The sequence below is a fragment of the Talpa occidentalis genome, unplaced genomic scaffold (genome assembly GCF_014898055.3).
Source record: "Talpa occidentalis isolate TD23 unplaced genomic scaffold, MPIMG_talOcc4v2.1 talOcc4.8, whole genome shotgun sequence".
Lineage (NCBI taxonomy): Eukaryota > Metazoa > Chordata > Mammalia > Eulipotyphla > Talpidae > Talpa > Talpa occidentalis.
In genome coordinates this window covers 36,859,608-36,885,810 of record NW_023605194.1, presented here as the reverse complement: position 1 = coordinate 36,885,810, position 26,203 = coordinate 36,859,608, and the positions used below count along the sequence as shown (strand labels likewise).

At 54.6% G+C, this 26,203-nt stretch overlaps 1 protein-coding gene across 5 annotated transcripts in view; it reads left to right on the top strand.

Annotated features, from left to right (window-relative positions):
• Positions 1-26,203, top strand: part of ZMIZ1 (zinc finger MIZ-type containing 1) — a 227,217-nt gene that overhangs the window by 145,936 nt on the left and 55,078 nt on the right. The gene's annotated exons all lie outside the window — the stretch shown is intronic.

The window sequence follows — 26,203 nt, the reverse complement described above, 5'->3', positions numbered from 1 at the left end:
AGGAGCTCACAGACCTGACGTGCTTAGGAAGAAGACAATGTTAACAGACCCACATCAGCAGGCAGGCAGTTGAGAGGGGAGGACTGGAACCCACTGGGGCCAGCCATTTCCAGCAGGAAGCTCTCACACAGGGCTCAGGGAAAAAGAGGAGGGGTCGAAGGGACCCACTCCTGCCCTGCATCACTTTAGAAAGGTGAGCCCCTTAACTCTTACAGCAGCCCTTTTCCAGATGAGGAGACTGAGGCTTAGAGCAGTGAAGTCTGTGCCAGGGTCACACAGAGGGCCAAGATGAGAACTGAGCCGGCCTGTCTCTACAGGGAGTCCTGAGACAGGACGCAGCTCTCTGGGTGGGCTGCCCAGAGAGTCTCCATATTCTGGAAGCCTAAAACCTCTCTCCAAGCTGAGCAAAATTGTCCTCTGCCCCCTTTTCTTTCTGTTTCTCTCTCTTCCCCTCCCTGCCCCTCCCTCTCCCTGGCTCTCCATCCCCCTCCTCCTGCATTTCCTTTGTCTCCCCTTCCCCTGGGACCTCAGCTCCATGCACCACTGGCCCTCCTGGCTGCAGTTCAGCTCTGCCCTGGACTCACCCGTTGCCTCTTGCTCTAGGCTCCAGGCTCACTGTCCCTTAGTATGCCATCCAGATCCTGCCCCCATTAGTTCTGAGCTGCACCCCCAGCAATGCCTGCTGCTGTTTAGGGCTGCCCCTCCCAGGCACCCTGAGCTGCGGAAGTGACATAATTGCATGACTCCCCATTTCCTCCAGGCTTCATGTGGTCTTGAGCCCACTCTCAGATGTGCGCCCCAGATGTTTGGAATCACTTCCTTCCAATTAAGCGTCTGCCGGGAGGCAAGGGGCCTGTGTATGCGAAGGGCCCACGTCTGTGCAAATGGGTCTTAGAAGAGAAAAAATGGGAACTCTCCCTCCCCATGCACAGACTGTGGGAAATTGGTGCGCTGTTGAGCTCCGTGGGGAAGCCAAGCGCCTGGAAGTGCAGCGAGATGCCCGCCTGTTCACTTTGCTGTGAGCAGCTCTACCAGGCTCCTTGGTGGTCTCCAGGGAGAGATTGGCATGCCCACCCCCTGGGGACAGGGCCTCAACATCTGGTTCTTCTTCCCCCACCCCAAATGAAGAGGGAATTGAGAGAGGAGAAAACAAGAAGAAAAAAGGCACTGCCCTTCTAAAGGGAGTCTGGAGGGGGGAGGCACCATTGATGCAGTCTGTTTCCTTGTGGGCACTGCTGCCCGGGACCAGCCACGCCTAGGCTTCAGGGTCCGGTCCCAGCCCCCTGTGTGGGAGGGGCTGCCTCGCCCTGCATTGCACATATCCACATAGCTGGGAGGTGGCACAAAGCAGTGGCATCCAGGCTGAAGATACAGAGTAGGTCTGGGAAATTTGAGAGCCCAGCACCCTCAATGAGCAACCACCACACAGGGGCCACCTGAGACTTTACAAGACACATGTCCAGAACTTCTAGTTCCAGATTTATGCAATAAATCTGAGGGTTTTCATGTTGTCACCCTCCTCTTATTTAAGACCTGAATTTAAGTCTAGCTACCATGGAGGGCTGGCTTTCAGCTCGCCAGTGGAGGCATGGAACTTAAATCATAAGGACCAAGGTGCGGACAGATGACCCCATACAGACAGGAGGAGGAAGGGCTGGTCTGCAGAGCACGTGGGACCAGGCCATCTTCAGTATGGACACAGGAGGCCTGCTCTATCAGCTGGGGAGTGGATAGAGCAGAACCTAAGGGGGTGAGCAGGAAGGACCATTGCAGGCATAGAAATCAACTGCATGGTGAGCATCCAGCCATGGAGACAGTCCACCCTGAGCTTGTATCCTGCTCTGCGTTCAAGCTGTGTGACTTTAGGTAACTGACATAACTTCTCGGAGCCTTTGCTATGGCATCAGGAAATGGGGCTGAAACATTACTTTTTCCCAGGGTCATTTATGCTGAGGTTGAGAATTAGATGGGGTGATGTGGGGGAGCTGTTAGTTTCCGATTCTGAAACTTAGGATCTTTTTGCCGTGTCTCAGCTGAGGCAAAACTCGTGGGTAGATAGTACCTTCTCCCCACCCCCAAAACTCAGCTATGAGCAGAAGACTGGGTGGGGAAGGAAGATACTGTGTGCTGGACAGCAAACAGGAAGCAGGTGGACAGTGTCCTTTTGGAGATCGAGAGGTATCTAGTAATAGGTGTTAAGTGTCTGTAGTAGTACTGGTTTTATTGCTGCTATTACTTAGGGACTTGAATGTCAAAATGCAGAGGGCCTTTTGATGACTGGGTCCAAACCCCCCACCTGGAGAGGCTGGCACAGAGAAGAAGAAACAATCTTCCCAGCATCCCCCTTCATGCCAGGGTTGGGGCTGGCATGACACAATGCTCACTACTCATGTGCTTCCCATTACCACTACTCATCCTGTTACTCCCATCATTGTCATCAATGAAGGTGTTAATTTTTATTGACTCCTTCCCATGTTCCAGGGACTGGGCAAAATACTGCATGTACCTCCTCTCCTTTCATCTTTATAAAAATATCAAGAAGAATCTGAGACTCAGGTTAATTATGTGCTTAAGGCCACACAGCTCGCAAGTCACAGGGGTAGAATTAAACCCAGACAGTCCCACTCCAGAACTGCACACTCTGGTACAAAGCTCTGATCACCTTCCAGAAGGAGGAAGGAGGCTTGACAAGCCCCGGTCTTGGAGATATTGGAGCTTCATTGTGTCCTGGGAGCAGAGCTGCCTTATGTATTAGCCCAAGGGCCACTGCCTTTGTGAAGGGATCTAATTGTCTCTCTCCTGCCTTATTTGACTATTCAAGTGGCTTTCTTTGGATTAAAGTACTTGTCCCTCTATAGGTTAGCCTGTTCATCTGCTCTGTCATTCAGTGTCACACAGTGAGGACCAGCGTGGCCAGCTCCCACATTCAGACAGGTCTGGCTTCCAGTTCTGCTCTGTTTGCAAGCAGGGAGCCTGTCCCTTTGCCCACCAAGCATGAGATCTCATATCTGAAGCCGCAGCACAAGACCTCACAGGGTAGACCTTGTGTCCCTCCTTCCTGCATGCAGCATTGCTCCAGCCCCCCTGGGACTCTGAGGTCACCTGGCACAACCCCAAATGCAATACTCCTTGCAGATGAGACCCCCCCACCCCCAAGATCCAGCCAGTGATGGGGAACAGACTGGGGACAAAACAGAATTTAGAGGTTATTCTCCATTCATTCAGCAAACATTATATTGAGTTCCACCATGTCCGTGTTGGATGTGTTAGATGCCTGGACATGTGTGAGCAAGGCAGATGCAGTCCTTGCCCGGGAGCTTGAGGCTTGGTGAAGACAGACTTGGAATAAACACCCTCGACAATGAGGTAATTCTTTTGCTAGGTTCTACAAAGGACAGGTGGAGGGGCCATGAACCTGGGAGCTTAGGGAGGGCGTTCTCGAAGAAATGATCCTATGAGAAAGTTCTAAGGAGACACTATGCCCAGAGCAAACGTCCTCTCTGCTTCCTATGATTTGGTGTCCCTGTATAATATGCTTCTCTCTGAACCTCCACTTCCTTGCCTGGAGAATGGAAACAGTGTCACCTGGCTCTCCAGGTCACAAAAAAGTGCTAGTGCCTAGCATTGACTCCCTGAACGCCTAGGGAATCTGGAGGCTGCCTCTTGGCTCCTGACTTCAGCCACCCCCAACACCCGAGGCCTCTGTCAGTACTAGTTGTTCCTCAGCACAATTAGGTAATTAGGCCAAATTCAATTACACACCACACTCCCAGGTCTGTCTGGGGCCCGAAGGGGGCGTGGGCTCCCTTTGCTGAGGGGGGGCAGCAAGAACACTGGCTTGGTTCCCAGGACTGTGACTTCCAACTGTGCATCAGAGAATACTGGGTACATCCTAGCTGGGGAAACTGAGTCAGGGAAGAGGCAGCACTGCTTGGGCCCAAACCATAACATCCTCAGGGCTGAGATCCTCAGGGCCGACTTTTCCCCTTCTTAAGAACCTCAGCCCAGACCGCTGGCCCATGATTTATCCCCACTTTTCCTCATCCTCCTGGAAGGGCACCCAGATTCGGGGGAGGGTGGGGCTCAGCTTCCCTGCCACCTTTGAATTTGTGGCATTTTTTCTTCCAGCTGCAGGCTGGCACCCAGCCACTGTTTGGCACTTAGATTAACATGTGGGCTTGGGGGGAAAGCATTCTTCCAGTATAGTCGAGCAAATCAGGGTTTATAAACCAGGGTTTGTAACTATCCAGGGGTACCCAGACAGGAGCATGTAGGTTGAAGGTAGCAAAAGGGCCCTCCTAGAGACCTTGCATGAGATCTCTAGCACCTTGAATGCTAATCTAAGGAGATGGAACTTGAACTTGGTCTTGACTGCACTGGGGAGCCATGGAAGATTTTAGACAACAGAGTAACATAATCAGACTTGCCTTTTAGAAAGCCTCAACAGGTAGAACAGAGACCTAGAGGCCAAAGGCAGAGAAAACAGTTTGGAGGTTGCTCCAGGTGTCCAGACAAGAGACAGCTGGGATGGGCCTCCCTGGTGGCACAAGGGGTTAAGCACAGCACTATGAAGCTATCCGCAGCCACTGCAGCACGAGTTCGATCCCCGCCAGAGAGGTGACCCCACATGGTGCAGCAGACCTCTCCTGACTTGCCTGCTGCTCCCCTCAGCAGTGTATTTCAGTAGATCTACCTGTTCTGTTCCCCATTCTGTCTCTGGTGAATCCTCTCATCACCGCCACCACCCCCCCTACCCCACACCTCTGGCCTGTCCCCCAGTTCTTGTATGCATAAATAAATAAATCTTTAAAGAGAGAGAGAGAGAGCTGGGATGGAATTATGACATTTGTAGAGCAAATGGGACAGGTGGTGATTCTCTAGTGATGCCTATTCCCCATGCCCTGTCCCAAGCCTCTGCAGGTGGGACCCTTAGAAGCTCAGTTGGTGATGCTGCCATTGCTCTATGCTCGACTGTCATGTTAGTGGTCCTGAAGATTGTGCACAGCACCTTTCAGAGGGGGGAAAGTCTTAACTTTGGACTCACTTAATTCTATTTTTATTAAGATTTACTTATTTATGCATACAAGAACTGGGGTACAGGTCAGAGATGTGGTGGGTAAGAGGATTCACCAGAGACAGAGTGGGGAGCAGAACAGGCAGATCTACTGAAATACACTGCTGAGGGGAGCAGCAGGCAAGGCAGGAGAGGTCTGCTGTGCCACGTGGGTCACCTCCCTGGCCAGGGATCAAACTCGTGCTGCAGTGGCTGCCGATATCTTCACAGTGCTGCTTAGTCTTAACCACTTGTGCCACCAGGGAGGCCCCAAGATTTCTTAATTCTAAAATGAAAGTTTTCCAGGATATTTTTTCCCCTAATCACAAATGTAGTCTAAGTTCCTCAGAAAATTATAAAGAAAGAATAGCTGAAATCCCACTACCATGGGATATTAACTTGGTGAATAACCATTATTCAACAAATATTTGTTGAGCAACTAACCTGTGCCAGATACAGAGGCACCAGGGATGTGACAGTGATCAAAACAGTCAAAATCCCTGTCCTCGTGGAGCTTATAGGTCACCAAAAATGCCATGCTTACAGATATGTTGCAAATAATAGGACCGCAGTGGACTGATACTTCGGGACTAGTTTCTTTGTCTTAATAGGATTATGTATATCCCAGGCATCTTGCCTGGCTGCTTGGGCTTATAGGACATCAGTGGGGATCAGCTCAATAGTAACCCTTCTTGGGTCTTCCCAACCAGACTTGGGGAAGCCTGTGCCCCAGCAGCAAAGAGAGGTCCAGCATCAATACCAGGGGTCTTCACTGGGCGGGGAAGATGTGACCCAGTGACAGATAGTGACATGCTCTTGGTCACACAGCAAACCCCCAAACCTCTCTCCCAGGCGGCATCTATCCAGTTGGGGACTTGACCTCCGGGCAAAGGAGTGTGTTGTTCCCACCTGCCGAGCTCGGCTCTGCAGATCCTGATTTCAACATCAGGCCTCCCACTCCTTGCCCTGCCCTGGCGGCCACCTTGGATTTTCCCCAGACAGACATTCCTCCGTGGCCTGTCTGCTCACGTCCTGAGCCCCCAGGAGTGGGGGACACCTGGAACCACACTGAGGAGTGAAGGAAGCCACCGAATCCCCTGGGCTGCTGTGGACTAGGAACAAGAGGCTGGAAGGGAATAGGTACCTGGGAGAAAGTCCTTTCACAAGGACTGTCAGAAGAGGGGGGGAGGGAGGCCAGCAGGTGATGAAGGATTCCTGGCAAACTGCAGTGGGCTTGGGAGTCCATAAAGCTGTTTCATGGCTGCCTAGAACTCACTGAGGTGCTTAGGCATACTTCTCAGTCACCCTTCATCCCTGCTTCCCTATTACAGCGCCCCAAAGCAGAAAGGGCCTCAGAAGCCATCAGTCTGCCAGTGTGGGATCCCCTCTGCACCTCTCCATCCTCCAGTGACACAGTGCTCACCACCATCCCAGGCAGCCTGGACTATCAGAAGCGCCTTCATTCTTTCAAACCCAAATCTGGTGCCCTTCCCTATCTTCCTGGAGTATGTGACTCCCACTGTGGATGAGGAAAGGACCTCAAAGGTCAGGGGTTGACCCCCCCCCCCGCCCCCACCTCCTGTGAGGAGGAGGAAGAATAGAGTTAGAGTGGGGTGGGCTCCATCCAAACCTCTCCAGCTCCAAATCCCACACTGTGCTGGAGAAAGAGGCAATTGATGAACAAGAGCTCTTTAAGATAGTAAGTTCTCAAATCTGGCCAGCACTTTACAGTTTGGAGATCACATACCCTCGACACTATAGCTGACTGGAACATAGCCCTAAGAGAGATAGCGTAGATAATGTAGCATAGGTAACGTAGAGATAGATAATAACGTAGCCCTTGTTCCAGGCTCGCAGCTCTGGAACAAGCCAGGAGTCCTGGGTCCAGTGCTGGCTCTACTATTAATTTGCTACCATTAATTTGCTATTGCTAAGCCCTGGCCCCTTTCTCAGCCTCAGTTTCTCATTTGAAAAGTGAGACAAGGGTCTTTTCATTTCAATGCTGGCAGAGGTGATGATCTCAATTGGGCAAGTAGAGTCTCTAGAGGGAACAGGGCTGGAGGGAACAGGACACACAGGTTTGAGGGGTGCACTCCTGGCAAAAGGTTGTTGGGGCAGCCTGCACTCAGCTCTGTCTGGCCCCTAGACTGGGGCCAGATGTGTGTGTGTGTGGCCTTAAATCCTGCCCTGATCTGAGCCTCATTTCTGCCTCTGCACTCTGCAGAGGATGGCATCTCCTGGTGCCTGTGCGAGCCTTTGTTTGGAAGCATCAGGAGCGGAATTCGGCTGCCCCCGCCCAGACAGGGAGGTGTGCACAGCCAGGAGCGCAGACAGACTGACAGCTTCAGCAGGAAGGGAAATTGCCTTTCTAACCACAGGGAGCTTATGTCAGTCCAACCTGGGGGCCATCCGGAAGCCCCCTGTCAAAGCAGTGTCCTGGGAGAAGCAATAAAACCCCAGGACTGCTGAGGCACAGACATTCGAGCTGCCTTGGCCGTCCCTTCCCTTCAAAGGCGACTCCAGAAATCAATGGGATGAGATTCATTAGAGGCCTGGGTGGCAAGCGCCCCATCACCTCCGGCGGCGGCAGCCCCTTTGTTAACCAGCCTGAGCTTCCTGTCGCATTGGGCTGCTTCCACGGAGAAACAGCCCATGTTCTTACAGACAGCAGGTTGGAAACCTCCACTCTGGGCAGGCAGGCAGGGGGAGCAGAGCTCCACAGACCCTACTGTTCATTCATTCATTCTTTCATTCATTTATTCATTCATTTCTTTGCTCAATCATTCATTCAGGCAGCTGGTTCTTGTTTTGTTTATGTACAGCAAGTATCACACATCTATGCCTGGCATATTTTAGATACTGTCATATAACCTATACAAAAAAACAGATAAAAAAGTCATTGTTGACACGGAGCTCGGAAGGGAGACATCATTAAACAAGAGAAATAATTGAAGTACAGCAGTCATAAATGTGAAGGAGAAAGCTAAGTCAGGAGAGTCTTGGGAAGCTGGGAGGGGCTGCAGTTTTGGCAGCATGGCAGGAGGAAGGCTTTCTGAGAAGGGGTCACCTGGAGGAGAGAAGTCTGCTCAGCAACCCCCTGAGGGTGAGCCTGGGGTGTTTGCATGCTGTGAGGCTGGAGCCTGGGGGAAGAGAAGGAAATGAGGTTGGGAGGGGGACAGGAAAGGTCAAGCAATGTCTTGTGGGTCATAACAAGGACCAGGGTTTTTACACTCACTTAGCAGGAGCCCCTAGCGGAAGGGATTTAAACAGCAAAGTGGTGTGTTGTGACTTGGGTGTTAACAGCCTTGTTGTGTGTATGTTTGCTAGGAACGCCATAGCAGAGTGCCCTAGACTGGGGCAGGCGAGGGAGGGGGCATCAACAACAGACATTTTTTTGTCTCAAGGTTCTGGAAAGTCCAAGATCAAGGTGTCTGTCTGCAGACCCTGGAGGCAGAGGCGCTGGCAGCAGTGTTCCCACGGGTGCTTGCATATCGGTTTCTGTGTCCAAATGTCTGATTTTAAGAGGACACCAGTCATATGGGATAAGGAACACCCCAGTGACCTCATCTTAACCCGATCATCTGTAAAGACCCATTTCGAAATAAGGTGACATTCACAGGAACTGGGGGTTAAGACTACAGCATCTTTTGGGGGGAACATAGTTCATCCTATAATACCATAGTCTCTCAGCCTCTTGAGAAATGTCACTGTGAAATCCTTAGGTCCCCCTAGTTCCTGGCCTTAGATGACCTCACTCCTGTTTTACAAAGGAGAAGACTAGAGGTCTGGGAAACTCAAGTGACTTGTCCAGGGCCACCAGATAATCAGTACTTGTTTCCTGAGCCTCAGCCTCCAAGCCCAGCCGCGTCTGCTCCCTCCACCGCTCCTTGGCAAGCAGGGATGTGACCAGTTCCTTCCTGTCTCCTGCCCGCCTGCTGTCTTCTCTGCCCACCAGATACCCTGGTGGCTGTGTGACTGTGGACATCCCGTGGCATGGGATGCCTGGGGTGTGGCCTCCTTCCCAGCTGAGCAGGTAGAAGAGCAGACAGCTCCAGAAGACTGCTACCCCCTGAATGCCCATTTTGTGCCCATCAACCAGGTTTCCTTCCCCCCATGCTCACTCCAGGAGGTATTCCTGGATTTCCAATGACTCGAGCTTCTCAGAGGTGTTGAATGTAGGTGTGGGGCAAGGGTTGGTTTTGTTTTCTTAATGAAATGATTCTAAGGTTTGGGCCGAAGCCAAATGCAGGCTTCTGGGAATGCAGCCTGCGCCTATGATGAGGCCCTTCTGGGGGATAAATCCAGGAGGAAGATGGGGTGCAGTGATAGGAGGAGGAGCCAGGGAGGAGCCTTTTGCCTCCAAATCCTACAACCCCCACAGGTGGAGCTCTGCCATCCCAGTATGTCAGGTGTATGCTTGTAATCACCCCGATGCTAAATATGAAAAAGAAACATGCCAAGAAAGATAAGACTTCGGTATATCTAATGTGGAGTGCTGGAAAGTACATGAAACAAGAGTCTGGGGGATACAGTTCTCATCATAACTCTGATTCTCCGGATACCTTGAAAGTCTGTTATAGGGCAGCCCCGATATTGAACGGGTTGCCTGGCTGTGGGTCCTCACCCGCGCTTACAAGGGACTTATTAATACTCCACTACAGGCACACACAAAAGGTTAATAAAAGGTTTATTAACAATGGAAAAGGAAATAAGGAAAATGTACAACTCAGGGAGAAAATAGGGAAATAAAGTCTTTAATGCATCCTACCCGATCCGCTGACCTGGAAACCCTAAAAGCACTCTCCAAGCTGGCTGGACGCTGCGAGCTGACGAAGAGCCAAAATGGGGGAACCCTCCAAAGCCCACGTGTCTGGCTTTATACCAACCTGGCTGCTTAACCCCACCCTCAGGTCCCAGCCACCTTCCCTTTGGTGGTGATGGGATTTGGAGTTCCCAGTGTCTTTGGCTTTGGCCTGGGGTGGGGGTGGAGTCCACAAAGCCTGTATGGAATTAGCTTTAGGACATCCTTTTCCCCCTAACAGATCTACTCTCCTCTATATCTTGGGGCCCTTTCTTGGGAGTACAGGATGATGGTGCTAGGGTGCAGAGTGACTTAAATCCTTGGGCAGATTGTCTCAGCCTCTTGGTGCCTCCATTTCTACCTCTGTAGATTGGGAGCAACTATCAATGCTACATCACCACGGTGGAAATGCCCGAAACTATGCATGCCTGGCAACCAGCAAGCACTTGGTCACCAGGAGCTCCTAGCTGTTACAGAGAGAGGGAAGGCCTGGATCCAGCTTGGGGTGATCAGCTGGTTCCCATGTGGGAGTGTGCCCTCCTGCTGTCCCCATGTGTGGGTAGAGTTCTGAGGCCTGCCAGGTACACCTGCACTGAGTGGGAGCAAAACCTCACCTGGGCCTTCCTTCTCCAAGGTTGTACCGGGAGAATTGAGGAGGATAACTAGGGCCAAGAAGGAAAGGAAAGGGGCAGAGACAACAGTGTTATCAGGAGACACAGAGTTCGTGCCTTGACCCTCAGGGGTGGGCAGAAACCCTGCACTCCCTCCCAGGGGTCCTGAGAAGGACCATTTGTGCAAAGGCAGATGATCTAGACAACTGGGCCTGAGCTTGTACCAGTCACACTCACAGGCACACCTGCCCCAGGACCTCCCTGTCTTCTTCACTCTTCTGAGTGCCAGAGCCCACCTGGGTGACCAGCCCCGGCCAGTAGCTGAACCTGCAAGCCCTGCTTGAGGAAGCCCTAACTCTGTAGTGTAGAACCCAGTGTTCCAGAAGAGCAGCTTCTTCTTGGGTTTATTGTTTGGCCTATCCTCAGTCTCAGGCTTTTGTATGCCCCCAGGCCTCCCCACCTCACAAAGCAGGAAGTGGTGCAGCCCTGAGCTGGGAAACCCACAAAGCGGAGGAGCCACTTTCAAACCCGGGTGACCTACATCCTAGGTGCTGTTGCTCTTGCACTCCTTACTAGCCAGAGGAGTAGTACAGTTATCAGGAGACTCATCCCTCTATGGACAAGCTGGGGATCCCCGAAGAGGCTTCCCTGGCACCCCAGGCTTGGCTACAGGGGCCCTCCCCTGGTGGCCTAGGTTGGTCCTGCTGGGGTGGTTCTGCCTGGCAGGCTTCCCCAGCTAGGCAAGCCTCCTCCCTCCTGTGCTCTTCAGAGTGAGCCGCTGCTGCCTTTCCTGCTGCAGCCCTGTGATTTATTGGCGGCTCCTCCTCGCCAGGGCCCACGGCAGGAGTTCAAACACCCACAAGAAAAGCCACCCGCTATTGATCCCCGCAACAGCCTTCCTGAGCGCTCTAGGGCATTCATCAAGAAACCGTGGCGCCGGGCGCAGCACTCCCTTTCTCTTCCTTTCTTCTGCCTCCCCAGTCATTCCCCCGGGCCGTGCCCCCTCCCCGAGGTCACTCGGCGAGCTGGCCGAGCAACTGCGAGCCGAGGTGGAGGGCGCCTTTGTCTGTGGGCCCCTTTCCTGTAGATCTTATCAAGGCAGGCGCCCAGGGGGTGGAGCAGGCCACTTCGGGCCTGGCCTGTGAGCAAATCTTTGGAAGTTGGAGAAGTGGAATTGGAATGTGGAATTGTTATAGGATAGGGAGAAGCCCTTCTGAAGCAAGAACTGGTTGGAGTAGCCGTAGTTCTGTAGACTCAGGGCGTGTAGTATTAATAAGAGCTTGTTAACCAAGTGGGCCAGAGAGGGACTTGAATAGGGCTGGGCAGGCCTTGAGATTAGCATGTGAAAACCCTAGCTTTTGCCGGGAGGCCTTCTGTGCTGGCTAAAGAATGAATGCTTGAAAACAATTTGTTTTCCTAATTACATAAATCTGCTAATGAAGAGTGTTTACTTTTTTTTTTAAAGCTTACCTGGGGAAAGTAAAAATACGGTTAGTCCCAGGCCTGAAGTTTAAATAAGTGTATTAATCCTCTGTTCCCACTGTACCCTGCGGCTTCTCCCAGGCTGGGACCCTGAGGGAACTGGCAGTGGGGGAGGAGCACTGGTAGGGCTGTCTTAGTTTTAAAGACTGTTTCAGGTCTGTGTCCATCTGGTGTAAAACCTCTGCTCAGTTCCAGGGCAGATTTTAGCTCAACTTAATAGCCATGGTTTTTCTGATCTCAGTTTCTGGAACTGGTCATGTAGTACCACACAGAGTATTTGAGAACGAACCTGGAAGTTTCCAGCATTGGGTCTTTGGTGGACCAGAAGGCACAGAGGATCAGCTTCATATTGTGAACTATCATTGCATAAAACTTCTGCGAGAGGAGGATCCAGGAAAAAAGGTGTGCTGGTTCTTTGAATTCTATGTCATTAAGGAGCCCTGACATTACAATAAAATCAGATAGATAAATGTCAGAGGCCAGGTTTTAGGGCCATCCATTCTGAAAGGTCGGCCAAATTGTTATTTTCCATCTGTGACATTCTTGGTGTTGTTGGGGGAGGAGTGAGGAAGATATCCTGAAGGAACTCCTAAGTGCATGGGTGAGGACCCACCCTCTGGCAGGCAACCCATTTCATATTGGAGTTGCCTGGTAAGTGCCATTGCCTGAGCACTGGACTCTGGAGCACATCATCTCGGGGATCTACTATGGGGACTGGGCCAACAGAGTGAGAAAGAGGGCAGTCGTCCCTGGGCCAGAGTCCTTCCCTCTTGGGATCCCAAATCCCAATAGGGCTGCTAGAGAGGACAGGGCCCCAATGAATGTCTCAGTAAATAAATGACTGTCCCCCAAAGAAGGCATTAAAAGCCAAAAAGAGGGAAGGCTCCTTAAAGGAGATAAGATTGAGCAGATTCTGGAATCAGTGCTCAGCAGAGAAGTCCTTCCTCTTGCTGCTCCCAGCTTGGCCCAGGAGGAAGGGATGCCAATTAATCTCTCTTGCAGGAAGCTAGTTCTTGTCCAAAAGGCAGCAAGTTATGAAGTATGAATTAATCCATTTAACCAGCTCCTTGGAGGGAAAGCCCATGACAACTGCATTTCCAAATGCCATCCCCAAAAGTGATATTTCAAGTGGCAGTGGGTGGGATTAGAGCCTGCTAACGATTTATGTCAAACAAGGAGCAAAAACATTAATTTCGAGATAAGTGATTTGTCTCAGCCACTTCCAGGGCAGGCAGTACGATAGACGGGAAGGTTTAGGGACCAGCCAGAGGCTCGGATTAAAAGGTGGTCGGGCGGGGCGGGGCGGGGCGGGGGTGGGGGGTGGGGGTAGGGGTGGGGGTGGGGAGGTATCTCAGAAGGAAGAGTCAGGAGAAGCAAAGTCAAAAACTAGTCGCTCTGGTCAGTTTCCTAGGAACAGAATAGGACAGTCCAGGGTGGAGATTTTAGAGACGGTTCTGGCTACCCTTCCTAAGGGTGAATGATGGGCCCCATTAAACTTTCTAATTGTCTCGGGCAGTTAGGTCGCTGTTCAAAAAAACTTGCCATGGCAGGTGGGCGGGAACGAGGGAGGGGGCTATAAAATGTATTTTCTTCCGCGAGGTTGCTGGTGACGGGACGATGAGAAAGAGGGAGGGCGGCAGAGCCCTGGGGGCAGCGGGTGGGCTTCCAGGGGTGTCTGCGGGCGGAGGGGTGTAGAGGGGGCGAGCTGAGCTCAGCTCAGCTCAGCGCCATGAGCCCAGGAGACAGGCTGGAAGGAAGAGGCCTCGGCCACCACAGGATGCACTGTCAGGAAGGCAGCCGCTCCCGGGGCGGGGCGGGGCCCCGCTCTGCAGCCGCCCCCGGCTTCCCTAAGGCCGCTGGCTTCAGGGCACAGGAACTCCCCGAAGTCAGGGAGCCACCGTGTACGTGCGCCTGCTCACCCGGGTCCCCGGACTCAGTCCTCGAGGAATCCCAAAGGCGGCAGCGGTCCTGTGCCAGGGAAGATGCCAGGCCACCTGCCTTCTCTGTCCCCTAGCCAGGTCCGAAAATCCTTTCAACCTCGGTCGCAATCCGGATGCCCCAGCCCTGCCCCGCCCTCTCCCCCTCCCTGCGATCAGGGGCGCCTCGGGGCCTGCTCCCCCCGCCGCCCCCACCCCGTCTTGGACCCTCATTAGCATGACCACTTGGGAGGATTCGCCGGGGGGCGGGAGACGCCCGAAGTCATCCACCTCCTGCGCCTTCCCGGCGGCCCCCTCGGGCGACAGCGCTCCGGGAGATCCACTCGCACAAGTGTTGCTTCCAATTAATTGCCCCGGCGGGGGAGGGCAGGAGGCCGGGTCGCCGCCCCCGCCCGGAGGCTGGAGCGCCACTCTCCGGGTCGTGCGTTCGCTCGGCGGCGGCGTGCACCAGCACCACCCCTGCGTGCAAGTTTGAAATGTGAGCTGCCTCCAATTCATACTCGCTGACGCGCTCTCGCAGCAAAGTGGCAGGGCCGGCGGTCTGCGCGCGCGAGTGAGTGCGGGCGGCGGGCTGGGGGGCGGGGGTGCGGACAGCGAGGCGCGCGGGGCGGGGAGGGCGCGCGCGAGCCGGGGCTCCCTGGAGACGCCGAGGCAGGTCTGCTCGCCTTTCATCTTCCTACCGCGCTCCTCCTTCTCCCTCCCCTCCCCCCGCTGCGGCGCGCCGGGCCTCCCCCGAACCCCCAGCCCCACGCGGGCGCACGCGGGGTGGGTGGTCGCGCCGGCGGGGTCCGGGCGCGCGGCGCAGGGCGCGGGCCGTGGGAAGTTTCGCCGGCGCGCCCCGTGCGCCCCCGCCCCCCGCGCGCCCCGGCCCATCCCCGTCCCCGGAGGGCTGTCGCTTGCGCCCGGGCGCGCGGCTGGCTGCCTCCTCGGCGGCGGCGGCGGCCCCATTAGCGGAGCCTCCGCCTGTGATTGGCTTCGCCCGGGAAGCTGGAGACGGGCGATGAATAATTGATGTGTGCGGTGCGGTAGCCGGACGGCAGCGGCGGTGGCGGGCAGCAGCGAGCGGGAGCGCGGGAGCCAGAGCGCCCTCGGAGCGGGCAGCGCGGAGCGAGCGGGCGCCGGAGCCGCCCGGGCCCCCGCGCTGCCGCCGCGGCCCCGGCGCGGAGCGGGGATGCAGGCGGCGCCCGCTGCCTGCGCGCAGCCTTTGTTCAGCGCCGGCTGAACCCTGCCCGGAGTCGCTCGCCGCGGCCGCCCCCGGCCGGGCCCCAGACCCCACGGGCGCCTGGGCTGCGTCGCGGCCGGTGCAACTTGTAGGTAAGTGCCAGGCTGGAGGGGTCGCCGCCGGGGCGCCCGCGGGCCCGGCCCGGGCTCGCTCGGGGCGCGGGGGTGAGTGTGCGTGCCTGTGTGTGACAGAGGAGCCGGTGCATTGTGGGTAGCACCGTGTGCTGCATGGTGTCAGCCCGAGGCTTGGCCGCGAGAGTGGCACCGGCGTGCACCAGGCTGTTTTGTGCGCCCACGGAGGGGGCCCTCATGTCTCCTCCCGGCCGGGGCCAGGGTGCTCCCCCGCAACCGCTCCCGGAAGGTGAAGGTTTGGCTCTCCAGCAGACATTTTACAAGGCTCGGTTGGTTTCTTACTGCAAAATAAGAATCAGCCGGGAAGCCTTGCGCAGAGACAGCGGCCAAGGGTCCTTAACTTCAAACTGCTCCTTTGTCAGAATGCAGCCCTCACGCTGGAGGCACCCAGAGACCCCCAGGGGCGCCCCCAGTGTTGCCATCATTGTGGCAGGGAGTCCTTCCGAGACTGGGTGGGTGCCGAGCAGACTTCTGACAAGTGTTTGCTGGGAAACCAGCTGCAGGAGGCGAGAAAGGTTTGCACTGGAGGGCAGGAAGGAGCTTTGGGGGGGATCCTGACGGTGGACTGGGAAGATCTTGTTTAAGACCTTAGAGAGAGGATATCTCAGAGGACTGCCCCAGGCTATGGCACAGGCTTTAGGTGTCGGGTTTTAAAGCTTTGGTGTCCAGGGCAGTAGGTAGGTCCCAATTCCTAGGGCCAACAGGGGAGAAGTGAGGACTTGACTTTTCCTGCCCTAACCCTTTGCACCAGTGCAGGGAGGCGGTGCCTCCTGAAATGGACTTCAGGGACAATCGACACTCTTGGGGAGCAATTGCTGTTCATGGCTGATGGGTTCTCCAGCAGTAAGGTTTTTGTGTGGCAGCTGGCAAGGAGATGGTGCCAGAGAGTGCTTCTTAATGGCCCGTCCTTGAGAATGGTCCTCGGAGTGGACCATAAAACCGACTGGGGAATGAGTTGAAGTGGGCAGGGTAACCCCAGCTGATGTATAGAGACTCAGGCTCCTCCATTTCTGGGGCTCTGGGCATGAAGCACATTTCCCATCCACTACAGAGGATAAGGCCTTGTCCCATGTGGGGGCTGGGCAGGTGGGGTTGGTGAGTCTTGGGGTCCACGTGGTTACCAATAAGCCTGTTCCCCTTTTTTTGTGTGTTAGCCAAGCAGTGACTACCCCCAACTAGCTGGATTCAAGTCCCCTCCTGAGCTATTTTTACTCTGAACTTCCTTAGTGAGAAACCACCAAACAGCAATGCATGGTGAGAATCTGGGTCTTTACCGGAAGCAGCAGTCTGCACAGTTTGAGACTTTCTTCATAATACTGTCTCCACACCACCTCCATGTCCACCAGAGCCCCTTCACCTCTCTGTCTTGCCTCTTGGTTCTCACCACCACCTGTGCGCTCAAGGATTTGGGATCCCCAGTTTCAGATGAGGAAATTGATGTGTGAAAACAGAGCCCCATTGAGTTGGAGCTAGAGGAAGCCAGTCAGAGCTCCCACTGGAGCAAGGTCTTGACTGGGAGCTCCTTGAAGGCAGGAACCATATGTCACTCATCCTGTCTACCCTAGTGCCAGCCACAGGTGACAGAGGCTCAATGATTGCTCAGTATTGGCAACTTGAGCAGAGAGCTGGCAAATGCTGCCTTCTCTCTTGGAGTGGGGAGGTGATGGAAGGGTTCAAGAACACTTCTGGATTTAAGTCAGGCTCTGCTCAGCTCCTGGGAACTCTAAGGTGAGTCCCTAGTCTGGAGTCAGCCAGTCAGACTGGGAAAGGTGCTCCCAGATGTTCAGCCCAAAGCCCTACCTGTGAAACTTCCTGGTGGTTCCTGGTGGGTCACATACCAAGGAGAAGGATGACGGAGCCACATCTAGAACTGCACCATCCAGTCTGGTAGGCCCTGGCCACGTGTGACTGTTTATAGATTTAAAATAATTACAAGTAAGAGTTCAGTTTCTCATTTGCACCAGCCACATACCAGATTGGGGTAGTCCCTACTGTCACAGGAAGTTCCATTGGACTTCTCTGGTCTAGAAGCATGGGAACTTAGAACAGAAAGTTAGTGTGAGGACACTTGTCCAGAGCCCACAGGTGTGACAATGCAGGATGAGTCCTTTCCCCGAAGAAACTTCCCCTTTCTTAGTACTTTATTTCCTGACAGCATGGTGGGTTGGGGGGTAGGAGGGAGAAGATGAGGGGTACAGCCAAGCCAGGGGCTCCCAGTTAACACGGGAGAAAGCCAAGTTTCCTTCTTGCCCAAGGTCACCCAGCAAGGGGGCAATGTGAGGCCCAGGTCTCAGACTTTTCCACCAGGACTCTGCCACCCAGCAGAGGTCAGCCAGGGGGCAAGGGTGGGCAGGAGGCCCAGAAACAGCCCCACACCTCCCCAGGGACAGCCCTGGTGCCCGGTAGGCGTCAGTCTTTGTGAAGTCATCCATTGATCAGGCGGGAGAGCCAGCTCAGCCTCGGCTCCCCAGGAACAGAGAGTTCTGTGCTGGAAGAAGGGAGAGAGTCTTTCTGAGCGAGGAGGTGTTTACCTTGATCGATGCAGCTTTGGTCCCAAAGGAGAGCCTGGTTCTTCTCCACGGGGAAGGACCGTGTCCCTGGGCTTGGGGCCAGGTTCGTTAGCACTGCCCCAGAGAGGTATGCAGGCCCCAACCCAAGGGAGGGAGGAATTTGGGGGTGTTTGGTTGGCAGAAAATGCCCTTTGCTCCCACCTTGCCAGGACCTGCTGCCCTTCATATCATGGGCATTCACTGTGCCACCCTTGCCCTCCCCTCTCCAAAAGCCCCTCTTCAAAAGCTGCAGGAGGAAACTCTCCCAGGGCCTGGCAGAGAAGCAGCAGCCTCATGAGGGAGCTTGCTCAGGGAAAAACAAGTCCCCTAGCCTCCAAGCACTTCCAGCTTCTCGGGAGCTCGCAGGCTGCCAGCCATAAGCAAGGGAGAGACATCTGGCCACCACTGCCCAGATGGGTGAAGGGAATTCCTGCCCCAAGGTCACACAGCAGAACAGGCCTGGGAGGGAGCTAATGTCCTCTTGGAGTCCCCTGCAATTCCCAGTCTGCCATTTTGAACTTGAGGTTTATATAAGATTCACTTGTCGTTACTTCAGTTTCCTGCTCCAGCCTGAGGTGAGGTCACCCTGTCTCTGCGCCTGTGTCCTTAGGTGCCCACCTCCCCTCAGCATCAGGCTTCCCCTCAGTCTCCAACTCCTATGGCTCTGATACAATTAAAAGAAGAGGTCTGTAAATGGGGTGACTCTCTGCCATGGACCCCAGCAAACCTGAAAGGGGGTCTTCAAGGCCCGTCGAGGGCAGCTTGAGGGGTGAAAAGACCTTTGGCAACTCTCTAGTTCCCAGTCCCCGAAACTGAAGTAGGCGCAGTGTTTAAGGACCTTGTTTACTGTGCTTGTCCCTAGGGATGCCCCCAGCTCTCGTTTTCCCCCAGTCCAATGGGCTGCATGCCCTACAGGTCTGACGGACACCCCACCACCCCGAGTGTTTAGCTTGGGCACGCCAGGCTGCGCCCTCCCACCTGGCAGGCTCAGGAATTGTGCCTCCCTCTCAGGAGTCCCAGACGGAGCACTGGCGCCTGCTTGGAGCTGGCTTCTGAGGCTTCTCTGAAACCCCTGGACCCTTCTGGGTTCTCCTTTTCCCACCTGTGGGGTGAGACCAGGCCTTATGAATGCCTGGCCCAGGGCAGGAGTGTTTGGGAAATGGTGGTTTTAGCGAGGACACCAACATTTATTCACACCCACAAGAGGCCAGGGCTCCCCAGTCACCGTGGAGATTGGGTATTTCTGGGGTAGGGCCCAGCCTCTGAGATTTGGCTTTAGTTTTGTAAAGCTCCCCAGATAATTCTGATACTGTTTGTGGAAACAGGGCTCCTAGCCCTCAGTGATGACATCTATGATCTGGTGCCAAATTAGTGTGTGACCTTTACTAAGTCACTTCCCCTCTGGGAACCTCTCTTCTCATCTCTGTACTGAGAATGTTGTTCTGTGTCTCATCTCTGAGAGGTAGACTCCACTCCAGGAGTTCAGCTTCCGGTCTTGTGCTAGTAGATTCTAGGTCAGGGGGGAGAGGGAAGAGGGGATGAGAAAGCCTTGACCTCGGCTACCAGCAGCATCCGAGGATGCAGGGGGCAATACGAGGAGCAGCAGGCCGAGGAGAATTGCCCTAATGGAGCAGCCTGGGCTTGATGCCCTAAACGCTGTAGAAGCAAGAACCGTGGTGACTGGCGACTTTGTGGCTGGAGGAGCCTGAAATTCTTCCAGGTACAACTTGTTTGGGGAGATTGGCAGGATTTGGGTGTTGGGTAAGAAGGGAAATGAATGTCAAGTGGGAAGATTAGTAGATGTAAAGGTTTGGAAATGAGGAGAGGTGGGGGGGAGGCGGAGTAGGGGAAGGTGTCCTTCCAGGTGAATCATGGGAGGTGTTAGGGGAAGGGGGAGTGCAGCTCTTCTGAAACCCCAGTAGGGGGCACAGATTTTTATCCTGGGGACAGTGGGGAGCCACAGCGTCCACTGGGACTCCCTCCAGGGTTCCCAGGAGCATGGATGCTGCTGAATTGCAGACAGGGATGTGTGCAGAGGAGGAGTAGGGGAGCGGTGCCAGGTCGGAGTTTGCTGCGGGAATGTCCCTGCCTCTGCTGACGCAATGGAAAGCCTTGTCTTGTTGCAGGGTTCCTGTTTTGTGGTTGCCAGTGGTGGGGCCGAGGTGGGGGGCCAGGGCAGCCAGCTCTTCCTTCTGAGAAACTCCGGGAACTTGGTGGAACTTGTCCAGATCACCCCGCGGCGCCCTCTGCTCTCTCCTAGAAAATACTGTTTGTGGAGTCTGTGTCCCCCCCCCCCTCGTCTCCAGAGAGGGTCTACACCACTGTGGGCTGGGACTGGAGGGGACAGGTAGCAAGGGACAGCCTCTGGACTTGGTTAGGCCCTGCGGTGGCTAGAGATTTATAGGCACTCTCTGCGCCTCCCAAGAGTGTAATCTGGTTGGCAGATTCATGGTGTGCTCTGAAGACTGAACAGGGTCCGGTTCAGCCCCTGTCTATGGGAGGGAGGAAAGTGTTTCAAAGGGGAGGGGAGAAGAAGCCTGAAGAGACTCTGGAGGCCTCCCATGGCCCCACCCCCAGCACGCACCCCTGCAGTGGTCCCTGCCCCCTGGCAGTCTCTTCACTCTTGTACACCCCGGACCTTACGTCAATCTGTTTTATGTGGTCACTTGCCCGCCCAGGTGTCCGCCTCATTGCAAGTTATGGGAGGGGCATCTGTGACTTGGATCAGGGCTGGGTGTTCCGTAAGAGTCATTAAATGATCAGCATAGGTAGGTCATAACAACAGCAGTCACCCCAGAAGAAATCGAGGGACCCGAGTTCTTGGCCCAGCTCTGGCTTCCCAAATTAACTGGGTGATAGACTGTTCCTTCTTGAAGTTCCCGCCTATAGGAAGAAGCACTGGATTTACTGTGCTGTCTGATAAAGGGGTTATTTAAAGGTCTGTTAGGAAAAGTGAAATTTTTATTGCTCCATCACTAGCCCATGGGGGCTGGCCGCCACCGTGTTGTACCGTGCAAGGGCTGAACATTTCCATTATCACAGAAAGTTCTGTTGGGCAGTTGGACCTGAGGGTCTCTGAGGGCCCCTGTGGCTCTGTTGATCTGTGGTTCTACAGGGAGGCAAGCTCCCAGGCCTGAAGGATGGAGGACTGTCTCCCTGCTGGCAGCTCCAGCTACTGCTCCTATTGCCCACCCTCCCCTCCCCACCCCCATGTACAGGCCCCCAGACTCTCTCCCCGCATCCCTGCCCTGTCCTTTTTGTGAAGCCTAGCCCTGATTCTGTGAAATACATCCCCCCACCCTCATCCTGGGTCTCTTAACATGGGGCCACCCAGTGTCCTTACCGAGACAGTGTGAGGGAGTAATTACGAAACCCACATCTATCATTTACTGGGTGACTTTGGGTAAGTCACTTAACTTCTCTAAGCCTCTCTTTCCTAATCAATAAATAGAGCTGCCTGGAAGGGTTTCAGTGGTAAGTAAATGAAATGGGGCTGAAAGCTCAGTTTCTGCTGCATAGTAATTGCTAGTAAACGGCCAATTTCGTTACCATCAGTTGACTTAATTCCCTTCTACCTAGGGTTTAGCTGCCAAAACAAGCTGGACTTTGGGGTTCCCTTGCGTTCCCGAGTCTGCGAGACTGACTTGTTTCTTGCCCTGCCTCCACCTCAGGCCTCAGTGGCCCTATCTGTAAGATGCTCCTGGAATTGTGACCAGAGAGAACTTGCTGTATGGGAGTGGACCTCTCCCTGCAACAGGAGAGCTTGACAAGGGGTGCCAGTGGGCTGTCTCCTGTTCTGTCCTGATGAGGAGCTGCAGGCTGTCCCCACTGGCAGCCCCTAACCAGCAGCCACCTGGGAGGTCTCAGTGGTTGTGTCCCTGCTCAGGAGGAAGTCCACAGGCCTGCACACATACCCACTTTCCTTTCCCTTTTGGGGAAGGAGCTGTAGGTCTATACTCGAGGTGACTTGCACAGAACCTCTCCCCTCTGAGGTCCACAGAGCGTTTGTTTGTGTGGTGTGTTTTCTGGACAGAGGGTCTAGGAGCCGTGGCACGTGTGGTGCCAACAGGGGCTCTTGGGGCCCCAACAGCACAGAAGAAAGTAGGGCTTGAGGGTCCAGGCCTGACTTCCAGCTGTCCAAAGCGCTCAGGAAAGGCACTCAGTGCAAGGTGTGTTCCATGCTGGGCTCCGGGAGGTGGGACAGTCTCAGGAACTGTTCCACTCTGTGCAGGCAGGGTGCAGGCAGGGCAGACGGTTGGGGTTGGATCAAGGGGCTTCCCTGGTTCTGTCTTACGGGAAAAAGTTGAGGAGGTGAGGGCAGGGCATGACCAGGTGCCACCCTCTTCTGCACCCTCCCCAGCATAAGAAGCTAGAGGTCATCACCCCCTCAGAGGTCTCTTTCCTGAGCCTCAGTCACCAGTTATCTCTCCCCTCTATTTCTGTTCCCTCCACACACTGGTGCCTCTTAACATCTCCACACCTCAGTTTCCTCATCTGTAAAATGGAGGAGTGGCACTCACCTCGTCAGGTTATGGGAGGATTACAGAGTATATTCCAGCTCCAGCCTTGAGCTCAGTGCAAATTGCTGCTCAGAGCTGGAAAGCTTCCCCTGTCCTTGCTGCACTGCTGTGCGTCTCCTATTAGTGCAGGGCCTGTTTCTCCGGGGCCACATCCTCCCACTTCCCTGCCTCATCCTCGCAGCAGCCTGAATGAATCTGAACACTCCCTGCTCCTCCACCCAACATGTGCCTGCGTGGGGCACCTTTTAATTCAGTGCAAGCCCTGAACTGGCCCACATGTGGAACGCCCTCCCCCACAGGCCTGAAAACTCCTGAAGGCATCAGCCCCCTTGCCTCACCTCTGGGAGCTCAGGGCTCTCTCTGTGATTGCTGAGAGAAACTTGTGGTTTCTCTACAGGGTGTTGGGAATGGCTTCTGCAACCTTCAGGTGTGTCTGCTTTTTGTTTGCCAAGGACAAGCCTGGAAAGCTCCTGGGCGCTCCCAGGGATGCCTCGGAGGGATGACAAACCTGGGGCTCAGGGCAGGAGCACAAAAAGCAGGGAACGCCCCACTTCCCACCCCCACCTTACTGGATCCAGGGCCACCTTAACCATTGAGTTTCTAGTGACTTTTGGGCTTGGACACCCCCTCCCCACCCTGGAAGGCAGGCCAATCTGGTGCCCAGAGATCGGAAAAAGGGGCCGGAGCCATGCTTCTGCTCCCTGTTGTGAGTCTCTGGCTCTTGTGCCTGGGTTGCTTTGCCCCTTGAAGCAGAGATGGTTCCTCACCCTTTCATGCCCCTGCCCAAAGGCACTAGAAGAGGCAGCATCACCTTACCACCACCTCAGTGAGCCAGCTCCCCACAAACTGCAGTGAGGCTGGAATTAAGCCTTCCCAGTATTATATCTGTCAGGGGCCGATAATCCTCTCACAGCTTGGCACGGAATTGTACCTTCTCTGAGAAATACGTTCAGTGACCTGGATGAGACCTTTGTCTCCGGATAGAGCCTCTGCCGTGGACAGTTCTTGTGTCCACGGGTTGTGGCTTCCTGAATCCCCCTTCTCTCTCCAGGAGTGTGCTACCCCATTGATGCCCTATGGACTCTTGCCCAAATGGATCCCACAGGCCTAGCCTGGGCTGGCCACCCCAGACACCTCCCTGACTTTAGGCACCTGTTACCCCTCCCTGCTGTGCCCCTGCCTAGGTGATTTGGAGCTTGGGACTTCCCTCTGCCACTGGGAATGGCCACGACCTCATCGGCCTGTTGGGAATGGGTGTATGCATCCCACAGAAGGTGCTGGTGCACACCCTCCACACTTGTGCACTTACGTACACAAGGACCCTCTCCCGGTTCCCCGTGCCATAACTGCAGCACTACAGCCAGCTCTTGGCTTGCGCAGGAAATTGTATTTCTACAAGTTCATGGCTATAGCTTATTCCAGTTTTTATGATCAGCATCCAGATCGACAAAATGGGCAGACTAATGTGTTTTAAATGCATGAATGAACAATGAAGAGCGCACTCTGGGTAGAGCACTGTGAGCATGTGAAAAAAGACAGGGTTCCTCCCTTCTGGGAGCTTCAAGTCCCCAGATGCGACTATCGGAGTTGGAAGGCACTGTGTGTGCAGGGTGGACATGGGCCTGGGAGAGAAGAGGTGAAATGGAAGCGAGTCTATCACAGGGGGTTGTGCTGGAGAATAGAAGTAGAAGATGGGTCATTTGAAAATGCCACTCGGCTTTTGCATCTGTGTACATATATCATGCACCCCTGCGCTTGAACATGCATGTAGACATGTGACAAGTTGAATGATTGTTGGGTGAGCATGTTTGGGTGATGGTGTTCCTATATGTTTGTGCAGATTCGCGAACACAGGGTGTCAGGGGTGTTCGCCGGTTCTGTGTGAGGGTCTGTGACATAAGAGGGGCACGTTGGGAGCCAGGTCGTGTGTGGGTGAGCGTCACTACATTCTGATCTCTTTGGGCATACAGCCCTCCCTACCAGGCTGGGCGGCCTCAAGGAAGAAGCAGGGTCAGTCTGTGTGTGACCGGCCCATCCACTTGCCATTGTGGGTCCTCAAGCAGGTGGCTGAAGTCCTGCCTGTGCTTGAGCCTCTATATTCAGAAAGAGGGGTGATGACAACAGCCTGGACAGGTGGTTGCTATCCGGCTCCCATTGAGTCTAGGTGCAGGCACAAAGCATGCGTTTCATGAATGTTAGTTTGTTAGTTATCATAAGGCCATGGTAGGAGAGATGTTGCCCCCAATCTCCCCACTCAAACCTGGGGTTCAGAGAGGGAGTGCACCCCAAAGCCTGGGCATGTCTAGAAATGACAAGGTCCTCTAGACCAGGGGCCCTTCTCACTGTGCCACTCCAGGGGCTGGGAGAAGGGTCTGGGGAGGCTGGCTGGAGCTGACCCCAGAAGGGTGGGTCACCATCCCATCCTCTGGCAGATGACTGTGGACCCTCCCAGGTCTTCAGGAAACAGTGTTCCGTGCTTGCCTAGAAATGGAGGCCTGGCTGTCCTCAGCTTCCTCTTCACCTGTCTAGGGAGTTCTGTGAGTATTCTCAGAGCCACCTGCAGAGACTTTCAGGTTATTGGTTGAATGGCACCATGGAGTTGGAAGACCCTTCTTTCACTCGCCGCAGGGCCTGTGTTTCCCATCTGAAGAAATGGGGTTGTTGATTCCTGTCTTTAGCGCCAGGAGTAAAGGCCCAGAGGCGGACTGGTCTCTGAGCTCTCCCGGCCCTGCTCTGGCCACAGCCACTGTGGAGGGAGTAGCGGGCTCCCTTGTGGCTTGGCTCCCTCTCAAGCCGCCCCGGTCTCTTCCCATTGAGTCTTGTGTCCTGCTACAAGCTCTGCCAGCTCAAGTGAGTGACTCTTCCCTTGGGGTGCGGGGAGGGAGAATGCCCTGGCCAGGTGGCCTTGCCTTAAACTCCCTCCCCCAAGAAATCTGACTTTAGGTGCTAAGTAAGCTGCTTGGGTTGCTGACCACACTCCCAAAGTTGAAGCTACAGTTGGAGAAGTGTTTTCAGAGCTCTCCAGAGGCCAGAAAGATACTTCCACCTACGTGGTACCTTCTGTCCCTAGCACAGAAGACTGTCATTGCTGGCATGGGCACGTAGGGGGACTGAAGGTGGAGGGGACCTGGGTCGAGGTGGTGAGTGGAAGCCTCAGCTCTGGCCTCCGCCTTCAGGGTTTGTGTCTTCCACACCAGCTGAAGACTCCCTCTCACATGCCTAACAGTGCCTGAGGCGATGTGGGTCCGGACCCCAGGATCCTGGCTTGGGCTCCCTGAGCAGAGGACTGTGACCCCAAAGGATACCCACCTGCTGAGTGTCTAGCATTCCCTGTGTGGTATTACACAGACCTGTGCACCTGTGTGCATGTACACACACACACACACACTCTTCCACCTTCGTTGTCCATCTCCATTTAGACTTCATTGAGCTTTAGTTCTCATTTTAGCCAACTTTGCTTTTAATGTGGAACAACTATCACTTGTTTGTCTATACTTCAGAAACAAAGTCCCCGGGGGAGAAGTATTCTGTTTTCTGAAGCTGAATCCTGGAAGTCCAATTAGGAGTGATTGTTCCACTTCTAAGGTTTTCTAGTGGCTGCCTGGCATGCCCTGCTGAGCCCCTAATTAGACAGCCAGAGTGTCCCACTTCAGGGCCCAGCCTGGCTTGGGGGTGGCTTGTTTGAGGATTGGGCCGGGGCAAGTTCAGGAGCCTGAACCCTAGCCAAGGAGGGCCTGCGGGGGGCAAGGGATGGTCCTGTCTCCCACTCATGGAGTGTCGAGCTTACTGCTCACAATGCCAGGTCCTGGCTGCCTTGGAGGTGAACGTGCAGGACACAAGAGCAGAGTCGGGGTGCTCTGGGTCTGAGGGAAGTCACATCATCAGGTCAGGATGGGC